Source organism: Chrysemys picta, chromosome 17, assembly GCF_011386835.1.
Source record: "Chrysemys picta bellii isolate R12L10 chromosome 17, ASM1138683v2, whole genome shotgun sequence".
Taxonomy (NCBI): Eukaryota; Metazoa; Chordata; order Testudines; family Emydidae; genus Chrysemys; species Chrysemys picta.
Window position 1 is genome coordinate 7,353,880 of NC_088807.1, and position 15,057 is coordinate 7,368,936.

Below are 15,057 nucleotides of genomic sequence, written 5' to 3' on the forward strand. Positions count from 1 at the left end.
AGGCAGGGGGCTGGACTCAATGACCTTTCAAGGTCCCTTCCAGTTCTAGGAAATGGGATATCTAATTTAATTTAATTTAAATCATCTCTAAGGGTGAGATTATCTGTATTCAGTTTGAATAGACATAGATTTGCATGTTTTATTTTATTTTGCTTGGTGACTTACTTTGTTCTGTCTGTTACTACTTGGAACCACTTAAATCCTACTTTCTGTATTTAATAAAATCACTTTTTACTTGTTAACTCAAAGTATCTGTTAATATCTGGGGGGGGGGGCAAACAGCCATGCATCTCTCTCTATCAGTGTTATAGAGGGCGAACAATTTATGGGTTTACCCTTATAAGCTTTATACAAAGTAAAACTGATTTATTTGGGTTTAGACCCCACTGGGAGTTGGGCATTTGAGTGTTAAAGACAAGAACACTTCTGTGAGCTGCTTTCAGGTAAGCCCACAGCTGTTAGGGTACGTGATTCGGACCTGGGTGTGGGTTTGCAGCAGGCTAGTGGGTCTGGCTCAAACCAGGCAGGGCACTAAAGTCCTAAGCTGACAAGGCAGGAAGGCAGGGGCAGAGGTAGTCTTGGCACATCAGGTGACAGCTCCCAAGGGGGGGGGTTTCTGTGATCCAACCCGTCACAGGGGTAATAAGAAACAGCCCCCAACATCGGGACTGTCCTTATAAAGTTGGGACATCTGGTCACCCTAGGTAGGAGGGGACAGTTTGGTAAAGGTGGGGGGTGGAAGGCTGACATCTCCAGGGAGCAGAGGTAAAGTTACCATGTGTGGTTTAAGGTGGGTACTTGGGGTGGAGCCATAGAGGGGCATGAACTGGTGGGTGATGCTTTCCGGTTCCTGGCTTTGGTAGATTTGAGTCAGGTATGTTGTGTGCGCAGCACTGGTTTTTCCAAGTTCCTGGGGTTGCTCCCCTCAGCTCCCAGCCCCATGTTTAAGCCGAGGCAGAGGGTGGGATTGCTGGATGGTACAAATGCAGCTGTTGAAGGATTTCGCTGTAAGCAATTGCACATAAATGCCTAGGTGCAACTGTAGCACATACACAGCACGAAGCGTCTGCCCCACTGATGCCCATTTCTAACCCCAAAGCGAAGTCGGAGCCAGCCCCGTCCGTAACATTTAACTCAATACAATAGATTCCAGTGGCTGTTTCTTAGCAGGGCTCGTTTGCATCTCTATGTTGCATGGGAGAGCGTAACTACCTAGCTATACTTCAAAGGCTTTACCCTGCTCTGGCAGCATCGAGGGACCTTAAAGGGGGTGGAAATAGCCCATTTGCGCAAGGGTTTCGCCGCCCAGTGCGTTACACCCACTCTGCTCCTAGCCCCTGGTGTAGGGGACAGATTGGAGGTGGAGGGTGACGGGAGAACAATGGAGGGGTCACGAGAAGCAAGTGTGAGTAGCCCTGAGGCTGCTTTTAATGAATACCACAGAGCAGGCAGGCCCCAGAATACAGGGAACACCAACAGTAGCTCTTTCACCATCCCTGCCCCAAGCACATGACCACAGTCAGTGAGACACTGTCCTCAGGCTCAGATCCTACATACCTTGTTCACCCATTGATTGATGGGTGCCCAGGAGGGCAGGGCTGGATACCAAGACAGTCAGGGGCAGATCTAACCTCTTCCTGCACAGATCCGTACGCAGTGACCTGTCTAAGGGACGGTACATGCAAGTTAGCTATGAAAGGGAAGCCTGAGCCTTCAGGCAAATCAAACCACCACTTACCTAAGTGCCTACATCGCAAGGAAGACGTGGTAGAGGGTGTAACTATTCAGTACAATGCTAGAGCCCGTTTCTGCATGGGCAACGGGCAGCCATTCCTCTTCAAGGATCTACCCAACTGCCCTCCATCCACCTGAACTACAAAAGAGAGCGGAGGCTGCTGAACCTGGCACGGGACCAGCCTCTACGTGTGCAGCACATGGATAGTTTTAGGATGTAGCACCAACCTTGACAGCCACGCTGCCTTCCATGGAGTGCCGAGGGATGGGGCTCCTAAGGTAGACATGCCAGCATGGTGGGGAGAAGAGGCAGGCTCTGGCTCTGCTAACAACTCTTGGTGTGGCCTTGGGGAAGCCAGTCCCTGTCTGTTGTAAAATAGGGGTGATGATACAGCCTCGCCTTTAGGAAGTGTTTGGAGCTCTGGTCGTGGGAGGGTCACAGCAGTTGTACCAATATCCCCCCAAGGCTGCATGTTGGTCCACCCCCTAAAAGGGCACTAGTAAGCCCCTCTCTCTTGCTTTTGAAGGACTTGCCCTCTGGGCAGTGGGATTCTCATCCATTTCCTGATCTTCTTTCTTTCCATGGGCGGTAGGGCTCCCCAGCTGCAGGCACCATTGCTCTCATGCAGAGATGTGTGAAGAGAGGAAAGGAAAGAGAGAGGACGTTAAAAGTCTGGGCCAGTCACCCTGCAAAGTGGTCCTTTCTGGAAGTGAGAAGGGAATTTACCATGGACAATCCCAGACTAAATTAGGAAACCCTTTATTTCAACCAAGAGTATTACAAGAAATCCATAAATGCGGTAAAACACACGTCATAGTTCTCTAGGGTTTGATAACAAAGCAAGTACTGGCCCGACACCAGCCTTTCTAATAAAACAGAAATGAAATATATTAACTCTTTAATACCCAAGTGCTGGTTTACAGGAGATGTCAACATTCAGTTAAAGGCAGGTTACATGGTTTTTCCAAGTCTTTTGGTACCTAAAAACCATCCACGTGAGGCAATTGGTCAGTGAGAAAGGAGATGATCAGGAACAAATCTCTTTGCTACCCGGCTTTGGGCAGAGGTAACACTACCATTCAGTCGGAGTTCTAAGCACAGAAGAAGAGTAGCGGGTTAGCTGAAAGTTCTGTGGCATGGGGATCCTCTCGATTTGCTTGGTTATAAAAGATGGAAGGCTTCAGCGGGTGCGATTTCTTTGCTGAACCCCAAGCTGCTGCATTATCAGGGCTGCTGATACAGCTGTGACCCCCTTCCCTTTTAGAGCAGAGTTATATTTTACCCTGGAGAAAAGGTTCTAGGTAACAGTCTATTTGTCCATGGCACAGTGCATCCCGGCAGGCTCAGATAAGTCCGTTTATTTTCCTGTTCTCATTTTCAGACTCTGATCGAAAGGGCAGAAATGTGTCAATCTGATGGAAGTCTGAGACACAGGTCCCGTTCCAACATGGTAGCTCTTGGTGCCCCGTTGGATTTGTTCTTTGGATAAAGTGCTTTCCATTTAAAATCATGGCATCTTCCAGAAGGATCTCTACTTTCCACACTGACAAGCAGCGTGAGTAGAAGAGTGTGATGAGGCGGGGGAAGGATCTAGTTAGGGGATGACCCTGGTGGAGCTGGGCCCGCTTAACTCCAGACTTCAAGAGGAGGTCAGGGGTTCTGTGAAACTTGCAGGAGGCATTCAATGCCTTTCAGGACTGGGCTCAATGTCCAGTATTTTCAGACCTAGGTGTCTGAAGTGAAGCAGTTACGTAAGAGTGCCCTGCTTGTCAGAGGGCCTACGCACCCTCAACTTCCACTCAAGTCAATGGAAGCTAATCTGACCAGGTTCACGTTAGGTTCCCAGCATGGATTCAGGTGCTTAACTTCAGGCCCCCACATTTGAAAATTCAGCTTCTGAAGGAAGCATCGCTAAGCTAGTGAGATCCCGGTTCTACCCAAAGTTCCATGGATGTTCAGAAGAGGGAGTGCAACCGTTTCAGCATCGACAATCTGTCAGTGTTCCCACATCTGGGGGTTTAAAACATCACGTCACACAAGGTCACGTCTAAGATCCAAGAATACATAAGGCAGTTTTCCCACTGCCACAGACTGCTTTGCAATACGCATCGTAGCTGTTTCAGAAATAGGACACCAGACAAGATGCTTTTGCCATTTTAAAGAGTCCCAGAGGGACACTGAAGTTTTGAAAAGCAGCTGCTGCACATGCCCTGTAAGACACCTGCAAAAGGTTTCTAATATGGTGTCTACAGTATGACTGACATGTCATGGCCTCATTTCAGTGCATATCAAATAACATTAACAGGAGATGCATACGCTGCGTCCAAGGGCAGTTAGACCTTCTGATGTGCCAGAGTGGGTTCTGCTCTGCTTCAAGAAATATGGCAGTGAAAACACCTGCCAGAAGGCTGAGCAGAGGTTTCAACTCAGATCCTTATTCTTAACTACTGAATCTAGATTTCCGTGCTGTAATACGTGCTGCTGATATTCTTAGCAGTTATTCCCGTTTATTCACCACAGATTTACAAATGACGGTAGGCCAGATAGTCAAGGCTCACAGACGACAGAAAGCAAAGAGGAATCTCTCTAAGAAGTTTCTTGGAGAAGAGCATAAATGAGAAAACGGTAAGAGAGACATGACAATAAGTCTCAGGATAGGTCTACTGGGAATCTTGGGGTCCTAGTTTTATGTAACATGAATGATGGGTTTTATTCCTTTCAAAACGAAATGACTGAAAACAACTTCATTCAGGGGTAGTACTGAGAGGCACTAGGGCAAATGCTTCTGTCTTGACTGGTGCTGAATTTTTTATGGGCTGTCTTCCCTGTATGCAGACTGCTGGGCATAGCTAACTGGGTCAAATGCCAGAGGACAGTTTCTTTGGCAAAACAGCCTAATTCGTGTTGGTTTTCCAGGCACAGGGAAAGATGCACCATAACTGCTGGGTCCATGAGCCCAGGAACTCAGGAGTGGCTTCAGATGTTCCCGTGGATACTAAATCTAAACTACAAATGAGATATGAAGGCTGCAGCTTTGCCATAGGATTCTCCCAATTATGCACACCTGGTTTGCATACTGACTTGTCTGCTGCTTCTTGTGGAGAAGCGACTGCTACAAACAGCCACTGGGCTGCCTGGTTCGGCTTTCTGCATACCGGGTACCTCAGACCGAACTCCTCAAATCAGTACCCGATGCGGGAAAGTCCAGCTCTGCATTCACAGCAGAATGTAGAGAATATGCAATAAACCTGTTTCTGTCATTGCTTGCAAGGCAGATCTTTCCGAAGCAGGCTGGAGGGTATGTAGCTGCTGTCAGCATTAAACTTAGATACAGGGACAAAACCATGTCAGAGCAGCATACGGAGGAGAAGAAATGGGTACCACAAAAAATGTTTTAGATGGAGCTCAATTTCCTGTCACATGTACAGCAGGGAATTGCCTAGAATTGCACGGTCACCATCACCATGAGCCTAGACCTCCACTGACAGCTGGTTCTTCTCATAAGCCATTAATATTTAGTAAAAGCTCATTTTTGTGACCTGCAATATTTTAGCATTTCTCTTGCACAAATAATTCATTAACATGGAGTAGCAAGAGATCTCAAAAAGATCATTGCCAATTTCCCCCCAGACTGCAATGGGACTCCCAAATATGGGCAAACACCCTGAGTCCACAGACAGTGTCTTCCAAGAAGCCAGCTCCCTGGGTGGGAAGCATCTAAGGGCCTTAGGGGCACCAACCCCAGTGACAGCCAATGAGACTTGTGCTCTGAGCTCATTTCGGTGCTTCTGAAAACCCCACTGATGATTCTTGTGAAGCTTTACAGGTATTTTACCCATTGAAGTGAAAAGCAAAAGGGCAAATATATTCTGAACAGGAATATCTGGGAGAGAAAAGCATTTCAGAGGCTGGACCACTGGACTGAGATTGTCATAGCAAGCTCACACCCATAGGTACCATGCAGAACTTCAAACCACTGTCTGGTTTTCCTCACGGCTCTTTTCGCCAGGGTAGTGGATGGTAGCGCTAGCTCTGCAGAGTTCCTTTGGAAAGGGTATTGCTTCAGGTCTATTGAAATCTCACCTTCTCTTCTTTGCCATGGACAAACCAAGTGTCATTTGTAGGTACCAAACAGACAGGAGGAGTCAGTGACAAATGCAGTTTTCATTTAATAGAAAACAGTGTTAACAAAAATACACAACAGAAAGAAATGACAAACATTAGCAAATAAATCACCATCCTTTGTATGTAGTGTTAATGCAGCAAATTCCTAATGTGATTCAGTTTCAGTGCATGAAGAGCTAAAATTTCTGCATCTCCAGCCTTGATTCCCATGCAGCGAAGTGCCCTCACAGCTCCCTGATAGATTTATTGCACTTAAGAAAAAATAAAAATAAAAAAAGCTTAAGTTCTACCCAACAGCCCCCTCTCTAGGCTGTTTCTCTGGTCAGTTTATACAATAAATTTGTTAAATTACAGATTAGTACCATAGTTTCCTGCCGAGATTTCTCTTCATAGCAAAGCAGTAATCCACATATACAGAAATATTTCTCTTCCGATAGCAATTTTGGGGGGCGGGTGGGAGGGGGTGTGTGTCTGCCATTCCTTGTGGATTTGAACCAAAATGGTAGTTCAACACCTAATTTAACCTACCGAGTCTTCCTTCCTCTCCAACTCAAGGATAAAGATGGTTCAATCTCTTATGACCCACATCATTCAGACTTTACGCTAACAGGCCTTGCTTCACGATAAAAAAGGTTTGCTGCATAACTTTGTTTCCCTTCCTTGATTGTTCCTCTTGCATGTGCTATATTGAAGCCTTCTGCCCAACACTTCAATGCTGCCCTCGAACTGCTGCTTCTGCCCCAACAGGCCTGCTCCTCTCTCTGGCTGTGGGTACAGGGGCAGGCATTCCATTCATTTGGATTACCAGTGAGGCGATTTGCACTCTGGCAATTCTGGCTTTCATTGTAATAGTGACTTCGGAATAATGGCCTCTTTGGGTGTCATGCTTTGTGCAGGGTGTGGTATGTTGCAGTGGGACTTTGCAGACTAAAACAATGACCCATTCCACACTCTTGATACCAGAGTGCTCGGCCAGCAGAATCTCACAAGCCCTGGGACATTGAGAGAGAACCCTCCCTGAGAAAATTGAACACCTTTTCCAGAGCAACTGGCTTCCTTCCCTTGGCAAGAAGAGTAAAGGAAAGGCACCGCTAATGGTATATTCGTCCTATCAAAGGTGTGACAGCCTCTGGGATTCTCTGTATTAAGCACAATTTATAGAATGGAGCATGTTCCAATGCAGAATTGAAAATTCATCCCGGAAAGCCTTTGGTAAAAGGGGCAAATATTCTCTAAAGCAAGATTTTACAGTGAATCAAAAGGCCCACTGACCAGCTAAACGAAAGCTACTTACACAATCATAAAAAAATCAAATTCCTGTTCATCTTTTAATGGTGTAACATGTCCCCTGAATCTTTCCTCAGCCAAATACAAAAGGAGTTGGAAAATCCAAAACAGAAGGAGGGCAGTAACTTAAATAAACAACGGTGATCCTAGACTTCCTTTAATGTAATAAAATGTAGAGGATCCAACTACTTCTACTGCATATTTGCCTCTGGCTCAGTATTAGATTGCTGGATGAGTCCCCAAATGGAGATGACTGAGTCAGCCCCATCCCACCCTCCCTCTCTCCCTCTCTCTCTCTCTCCCTCCCTCTCTCTCACACGGTCAGTTCCGTACTATATGGCTTTGAGAAAACCTTGCTAAAGGGGGTAATTTGTCCTTCTCTTTGAAGCTTATAAAGTTAGGAAACTAGAATAGACTCAGCCACGATGATTCCTTCTCCCCCAAGAGAGACTCAACGATGGAATTTCACCTGATCCTCAAGGGTATTAGCTCCGTCTCTTGAACACATCACAGGCAGGGAGCCCCCTGAAATGTGGATCTCACAAACGTGTGTGTGTGTGTGCGCACACAAGCACGCCGGCTAGTTATGTCAGTGTGGTGTTCTGTATAAGGGTTTGCACGGGAAGGTATTTCTGATGGTGCTTTTTGGCAGAGTTCTGCAAACCAGGAGTAAAGTTCCAAAGAGGTTGCAGGTTAGACTAAAAGTAATTCTACATTGTTTTCTAAGTTAAATCCTGTTCAGTACTTTGAAGCTCATGATAAATATATACCTAAAAAAGGAATTTAAAATAAATAACCATTGTGGCTGTGGGTGCAGCCTGTCCTGGACAGCTTGTCTGGCGATACAAGTTTCTCAACAGGTGACTACAGCTTGTCAGTGCCACGCTTCCCAGGGACACAATCATGTGCAACCACGCTGCTAGCAGGTTTCCATGTTAGAAAACAGTTTTCTTAAACTAGCCTTCAGAGACCTGGGACACTCGTAGTGTGTGGAAAGCAAACCCAGGCCTGAACCATGAGACTCTGGGTTTTTAATCTCCCATTTGAATTGGAGAAAATTCCTGTCCAATGCCCGTTCTCCAGGATTGAGGATATCTTCTCCTTACAAATTACTCAGTAACAGTGGTAATTCCAGAGAAATATAGAAAGAAAAATGCAAATGCATCAGCTAGTGTCTAGAGAAGGTCAGAAAGTAGTGCCGTTTCCATCAGGTGCCAGGTAGGGAAATCACTCTTTTGGTAAGATTTTCTCTCTGTTCTCCTTCCCTTCCTTGAATCATCTTGAAAATATCCGAGTCCTTCCTTATAGGGCAGAGTCAAGAATGTGGGGAAAAGTGTCTAGGGCAGGAAATATCACATTGTTTTGAAAAAAAAAAATAACCTCTGTACTGCAGACCAAGGTTCTTCTGAATCATGTGGAGTGGGAAGGGAATAAAGCTACACAGGCATGTCCCAAGACAGTCTCAGCTCAACGTAGATCCACCCAGAGGAGCTGTGAGAGAGAACAAACACCAAGTCAGACATCACAGGAATTGCCAGGCAGAGTCAGCAGGCTGGTGGCCTCAGCACTAGATGCTCCCGAGGAAGCTGAAAAAATCTCCATCACCCACAGCTATAGACTAGCCAGCCCTATAGAGGCAGCGTGTTCCTAACCCCAGCAGTCAGTGGCTGAGACAGGAGGATCTATTTTCCTTATACATATATTCCTTATGTTATTTTATCCTAACTTATATCAAACCACCAAATGGAGTTGGAACAGTTCCCAACCTCTTTGCCTAAGGCTACTACATCTACCACAGGAGTTTAATAATACCTGCTCTCAAGATCGATTTCAATAATAACGGACATCCAACTCGGTACCCTACATTTCCCTTTACAATTGTATTTAAAATCAGATACACACACTAACTTGGAGCTCAGCTCCTCTTAAGAAAACATCATAAAACACAGACTTAAAAATACAATACAGTAACTCCTCACTTAACGTCGTCCTGGTTAACGTCGTTTCGATGCTGATCAATTAGAGAACATGCTCCGTTTAAAGTTGCGCAATGCTCCCTTATAACGTTGTTTGGCAGCCGCCTGCTTTGTCCACTGCTTGCAGAAAGAGCAGCCCGTTGCAGCGAGCGGGTGGGGCGTGGAATCAGAGTGGACCGGCAGCCCCCTATCGGCTCCCTGCTCCCCTAAGTACCCGGTGTGCAATTGCCGGGCAGTTCAGCTGTCCCTCCCCCCACTGCCCTGTGTTGCTCCTGCCCTCTGCTCCTGGGAGCCTCCTGCTTGCAGTGCAGGAGGGGTGGGGCGGGGAAGGGTGCTAATGTCAGGGTGTCCCTCTCCCCTCTGCTCCTGCCCCCTGCTTCTTTACACCATCTCTATAGAGTGGGGGTGGGGGGGAGACACACGGCAGCTCAGGACAGAGGGAGCTTGCTGGCAGCAGCTGCTGTCTCAACTTGCTGATCTACTTAAAAGGGTAGCGTACTTAAAGTGGGGTCAGCGTACTTAAAGGGACAATGAGCATCTCTCTCCCACACAGGGTGTATGTCTCGGTCTCTCTCGGTCATGCTGTCTCCCTTCCCTCCATTCCTGCTGCCTTGTAGCGTGTGAGGCTACATTAACAACAATGTGTTATCCCTGGAGGGCTCAGCCGAGTGCTAGTTCATCATTTAGCAGTAAGGCATTCCCTGGGAAATATCCCACCCTCTGACTTCACCACCTCAACCAAGCTTCACAATCACCATAGCTGTGTACAGTATTAAATTGTTTGTTTAAAACTTATACTATGTATATATGTGTGTGTGCGTATATATTAGTTTTTGTCTGGCGAAAAAAATTTCCCTGGAACCTAAGCCCCCCTATTTACATCATTCTTATGGGGAAATTGGATTCGCTTAACATTGTTTCGCTTAAAGTAGCATTTTTCAGGAACATAACTACAACGTTAAGAGAAGAGCTACTGTAGTAATCATCATTAGTTACCTAGATAAACCAAATCTCAGCATTTGCAGTATTTCTTCCACTTAATACAGGAAATACCTACAGAGTATGGCAGTTACCCTAGTAATATTATTTAGTAACAACCTCTTTGGGCAACACACTTTAAGAAAGATGTGGACAAATTGGAGAGAGTCCAGAAGAGAGCAACAAAAATGATAAAAGGTTAAGAAAGTCTGACCATTGAAGAAAGTTAAGAAAAAAAAAAAAAAAAGTTACCTTTTCTGTAATTGGTGTTCTTTGAGATGTGTTGCTCATGTCCATTCAACTCTGGTGTGTGTGCTCGCCACATGCTCTGGTGCTGGAAGTTTTTCCCTGAGCAGTAACCATAGGGGACCGGCTCCGGCGGCCCCTGGACTGGCGCGCACATGCCATGGTAAATAGGGTGCCACCAGTTCCCCCCACCCTCAGTTCCTTCTTGCCGGAAACTCCGACAGTGGCGAAGGACGACAGGTTGTGGAATGGAAATGAGCAGAAGAGAAGAATGAGGGGGGATTTGATAGCAGCCTTCAACTACCTGAAGGGGGGTTCCAAAGAAGATGGAGCTCGGCTATTCTCAGTGGTGGCAGATGACAGAACAAGGAGCAATGGTCTCAAGTTGCAGTGGGGGAGGTCCAGGTTGGATATCAGGAAAAACTATTTCACTAGGAGGGTGGTGAAACACTGGAATGCGTTACCTAGGGAAGTGGTGGAGTCTCCCTCCTTGGAGGTTTTTAAGGCCCGGCTTGACAAAGCCCTGGCTGGGATGATTTAGCTGGGAATTGGTCCTGCTTTGAGCAGGGGGTTGGACTAGATGACCTCTTGAGGTCCCTTCCAACTCTGATATTCTATGATTCTATGAACACATCTCGAAGAACACCAGTTACGGAAAAGGTAACTGTCTTTTCTTCGAGTGATTGCTCATGTCCATTTAACTTAGGGGACTCCCAAGCAGTACCCCTCGGAGGTGGGTAGGAGTTCACGGATGTGTAGATTGCAACACAGCTCTGCTGAACCCAGCGTCGTCCCTGGACGGCTCAGTGATGGCGTAATGGGCCGTGAACGTGTGCACTGAGGACCACGTCGTGGCTCGACAGTTGTCCTGGATCGGGATGTGTGCCAGGAAGGCCGCTGAAGATGTCTGTGCTCTGGTCGAGTCTGATGATTGGGGGTGGAGGGACTCCTGCCAACTTGAAGCAGATCCGAATGCAAGAAGTGATCCAGCTGGAAGTCCTCTGCATGGACACTAGCAGGCCCTTCATCCTATCAGCTGTGGAGATGAAAAGCTGAGTTGACTTACGGAAAGGCTTTGATCTAGGTAGAAAGCCAGAGCCCTTCTTACGTCCAAAGCATGAAGGTGCCTCTCTTCACTAGTCTCATGGGGCTTGGGGCAGAAGACCGGAAGGAAGATGTCCTGGCTCATGTGGAAAGCGGACACCACCTTGGGAAGGAAGGCCGGGTGGGGCTGGAGCTGGACCTTGTCCTTATAGAAGACCATGTATGGCAGTTCTGAGGTCAGGGCTTGCAGCTCGGAGTCTCGCCTCGCCAACGTCACCGCCAACAGGAAAGCTACCTTCCATGATAGGTGGGACAGGGAGCACGACGCCAAAGGCTCAAAGGGTGGGCCTGTGAGCCTGGACAGAACCAAGTTGAGATCCCTCTGAGGGGCTGGGGACCAGACTTTAGGAAAGAGTCTCTCGAGGTCTCTAAGGAACCTGAAGGCCAAAAGGGCTGCCAGATGCATCAAGATAGAGGAGTGCACCAGGCCCTGGTTCCTTAAATGAAACAGGTGGTCCAAGATCAACTGCACCGAAGAATGTGAAGGGGAGATGCCCCGTTCAGCTGCTGAATTCCTTCATCTGGGTTCAGCCACACAGCATCCACACCGTGAGATGGATGGACGCCAGGTTGGGGTACAAGAGTCAACCGTGATCTGTGACAGCAGGTCCCGTCAGTTCGGCAGGGGCCAGAGAGGGACTGCTGACAAGCTTGATAGCGTCCCGAACCAGTGCTGGCGAGGCCACGCCGGGGCGATCATGATAACCTGTGCCTTGTCCCTCTTGATTTTCGCTAGGACCGTGCTGACGAGCAGAATCGAAGGGAACGCATACATCAGGCTTCCTGCCCATGGCAGGAAAAAGGCGTCAGAGAGGGAGCCCTTGCCCAGACCCCGTCCGGAGCAAAACCTGTGGCACTTCCTGTTCTGCCTGGTGGCAAACAAATCCACTTGGGGAGTTCCCCACCTCTGGAAGATCATGCCAGCTACATCCGGGTGGAGCACCCACTCGCGGTGAGAGAAAAGTCCCTGCTTAGGTCATCTGCTAGCATGTTCCTGGCACTCGGAAGGTAACACACTTTAGATGGCAGAGGATTGTGCTCCACCTTGCCTGTTGATGTAGAACATCAAGGCTGTGTTGTCCGTGAGGACTCTGACCACTCTGCCTGACAAGTGAGGTAGGAAGACTGTGCATGCTCTGTGCACCGCCCTGAGCTCTTTGATGTTTGTGTGTGGCGTCAATTCCTAGGGGAACCACATACCTTGGGTCTGGAGGGTGCTGAGGTGTGCCCTCCAGCCAAGGTCCGAGGCGTCCAAACCAACTCGTCTAACTGAAGACCCAGGTTGGCAGTGACCCTCTTGAGTAGTTCCTGGTGCGCATTAGCGTCATTCAGAGGAACCGGAGGAGGAGGCCCCATTATAGCCTCGTCTGGCGACGACAAGTGCCGTAGGGTCCTCCCCAACCATTGGTGGCCCAGTGGCTTGTTCCCCTGCTCCCTCTTGGACTTGCGGGGTCCTCGCGCCCAAGGCTTTGTGTGCCGGAGGAGGGCGGGAGAGAGGGGCAGCTGGTCTCTCCGAGGCTCTGGACACCGAGTGGGCGGCTTGGGAAGGCTGTGTGAACCCCCATGGGTTCAATGGGTACCACAGCATTGGCCACTGTGCCTGAGGCCACGGGGCTGGATTCGGTGCCGACAACGTAGCCGGTACCACCGATACCGGAGATTGTCCCAGAGAACCTCGCTCCAAACCAGGGTTGGATCCTGAGTGGTCACTCCCAGGTGACCAGGCTTGGAGCCGGCGATCCAGGTCTCACGCTTGACGAGTGGGACTGGGATGAGCAGCGGGACCGGGATGAGGAGCGGGCTCGGTGTCGGGAAGCACCCGCACGTGGTGATCCCATCCTAGGGGATCGGCGACGGTCTGAAGAATGGTACTGTTCATCCCTCGATGAATCCCTGGAGTGGTACTGCGGTCTCAGCAATACTGGGTGCTGGGACCGGTACTCCTGCCGGGGGGCCGCGTGCCTCCAAAGGTCTGCACCTGGTGGCCAGAGAGCTGCGCCTTGAGCCTCTCTGCCCGTGCCCAAGGTCTGGGGACCGAATAGGGCTGCACTGCGTCTGCCAGATGTGCGGTGGCTAGGGGACGGCGAGCGCTGGCGGGACATCCCCTGTGACGGGGAACGGTGCTGCTGAGGTGGGGACCGAAGGAGTCCAAACATGGGTTTACCTCGTGACCAGGGAACTGCAGGAGCTGGTGTGCGCGGCACCAGGAGGGACATGATCTCTTGCACCACCTGCAGGGCCTCCAGCATGGATGGCACCCAAAGCTGACAGAGGCCTCTTCCACTATCGGGGGTAGCCGACAGGGAGTGGGTTGGGCTACATCGCTCGCCCGGAGCTTGGGCCCAGATCCCGACGTGTGTGAAGAGCTGCCCGGCCTGAGACCTTGCTCACACCCAGTCTTATCCTTTCCCTTGTGGGAGGTTGGAGACCAGCCTCGTCCCGCCTGCTTGGGCTTCTTGGTTGGAGCCACAGATGGGAATCGGTGCTGGCTAGTGGACGGTCCCGGGGAGGCGCTGTGCACCAAGGTCACGGTAATCAGCGCTAAGTTGGAGCATTGCTCCGATGCCGGAGTGAGGACCGACTCCATAAGGAGCGCTCTTAAATGAATATCGCGCACCTTCTTAGTCCTTGGCTTGAAGGACTTGCAAATTTTGGACTTCTCACTAATATGTCCTTCGCCCAAGCAACGCAGACAACTGCTGTGTGGATCACTAAAGGGCATGGGCCTCTTGCAGCGATCACAGGGCTTAAAGCCTGGGGATTGGTGCATGCCCCGTCCCGAGGCAAAGTCCCATTCGGGACCTACAAAGTCTCTAACGATAGCGAAGGGATTTATCAACACCAATATAAAACTATATACTGTATAAAACAGAAGATAACTAGTTCGTACGAACGAGCAGCTAGAGCACTAACTGAAGCAGCAACAGTTCCAGCACTGTCACTGGCGGCAAGAAGGAACTGAGGGTGGGGGGAACCGGCGGCGCCCTATATACCGCGGCGTGCGTGTGCCACTCCAGGGGGCGCCGGAGCCGGTCCCCTACGGATACTGCTGAGGGAAAAACTTCCGGCACTGATGCATGTGGTGAACGCACACACCTAAGTTGAATGGACATGAACCATCACTCGAAGAAGAACTGGGCATGCTTAGTTGAGAGAAAAGAAGGCTGAGGTAAGACCTGATAACAGCCTTCATATATAAAAAGCAACAAAGAGTCCTGTGGCACCTTATAGACTAACAGATATGTTGGAGCATAAGCTTTCGTGGGTGAATATATATATTATGTCTTCATATACGTTAAGATATGTTACAATAGTTAAGTTCTGGAATAGGTTACCAAGGGAGGTTGTGGAATCCTTGTTATTGAAGGCTTTTAACAACAGGTTAGACAAAACATCTGTCAGGGATGGCTTAGGTTTACTTGGTCTTGCCTCAGCACAGGCGGGTGGACTAGATGACATCTGGAAGTTCCTTCCAGGCCTACACTTCTATGATTCCTCCACTATTTTTTTCTCCTAATGCACAATTGGCTAGATGTATTCTCAGTGGGGGTTGCTGGGTTTTTCCCCACCTTCCTCTGAAACATCAGAGATTGGCCATGGCTGGAG

General features: G+C 48.9%; 1 protein-coding gene across 2 annotated transcripts in view; it reads right to left on the reverse strand.

Annotated features, from left to right (window-relative positions):
• Nucleotides 1–2,478: 2,478 nt before the first annotated feature.
• The window catches only part of PPP1R37 (protein phosphatase 1 regulatory subunit 37), a 135,676-nt gene continuing 123,097 nt past the window's right edge, over nucleotides 2,479–15,057 (reverse strand). For both annotated transcript variants that reach the window (XM_042844468.2, XM_005295686.5), the window contains one exon: nucleotides 2,479–8,638. The gene's annotated coding sequence lies outside the window, so the exon portion shown is untranslated. The remainder of the gene's footprint in view (nucleotides 8,639–15,057) is intronic.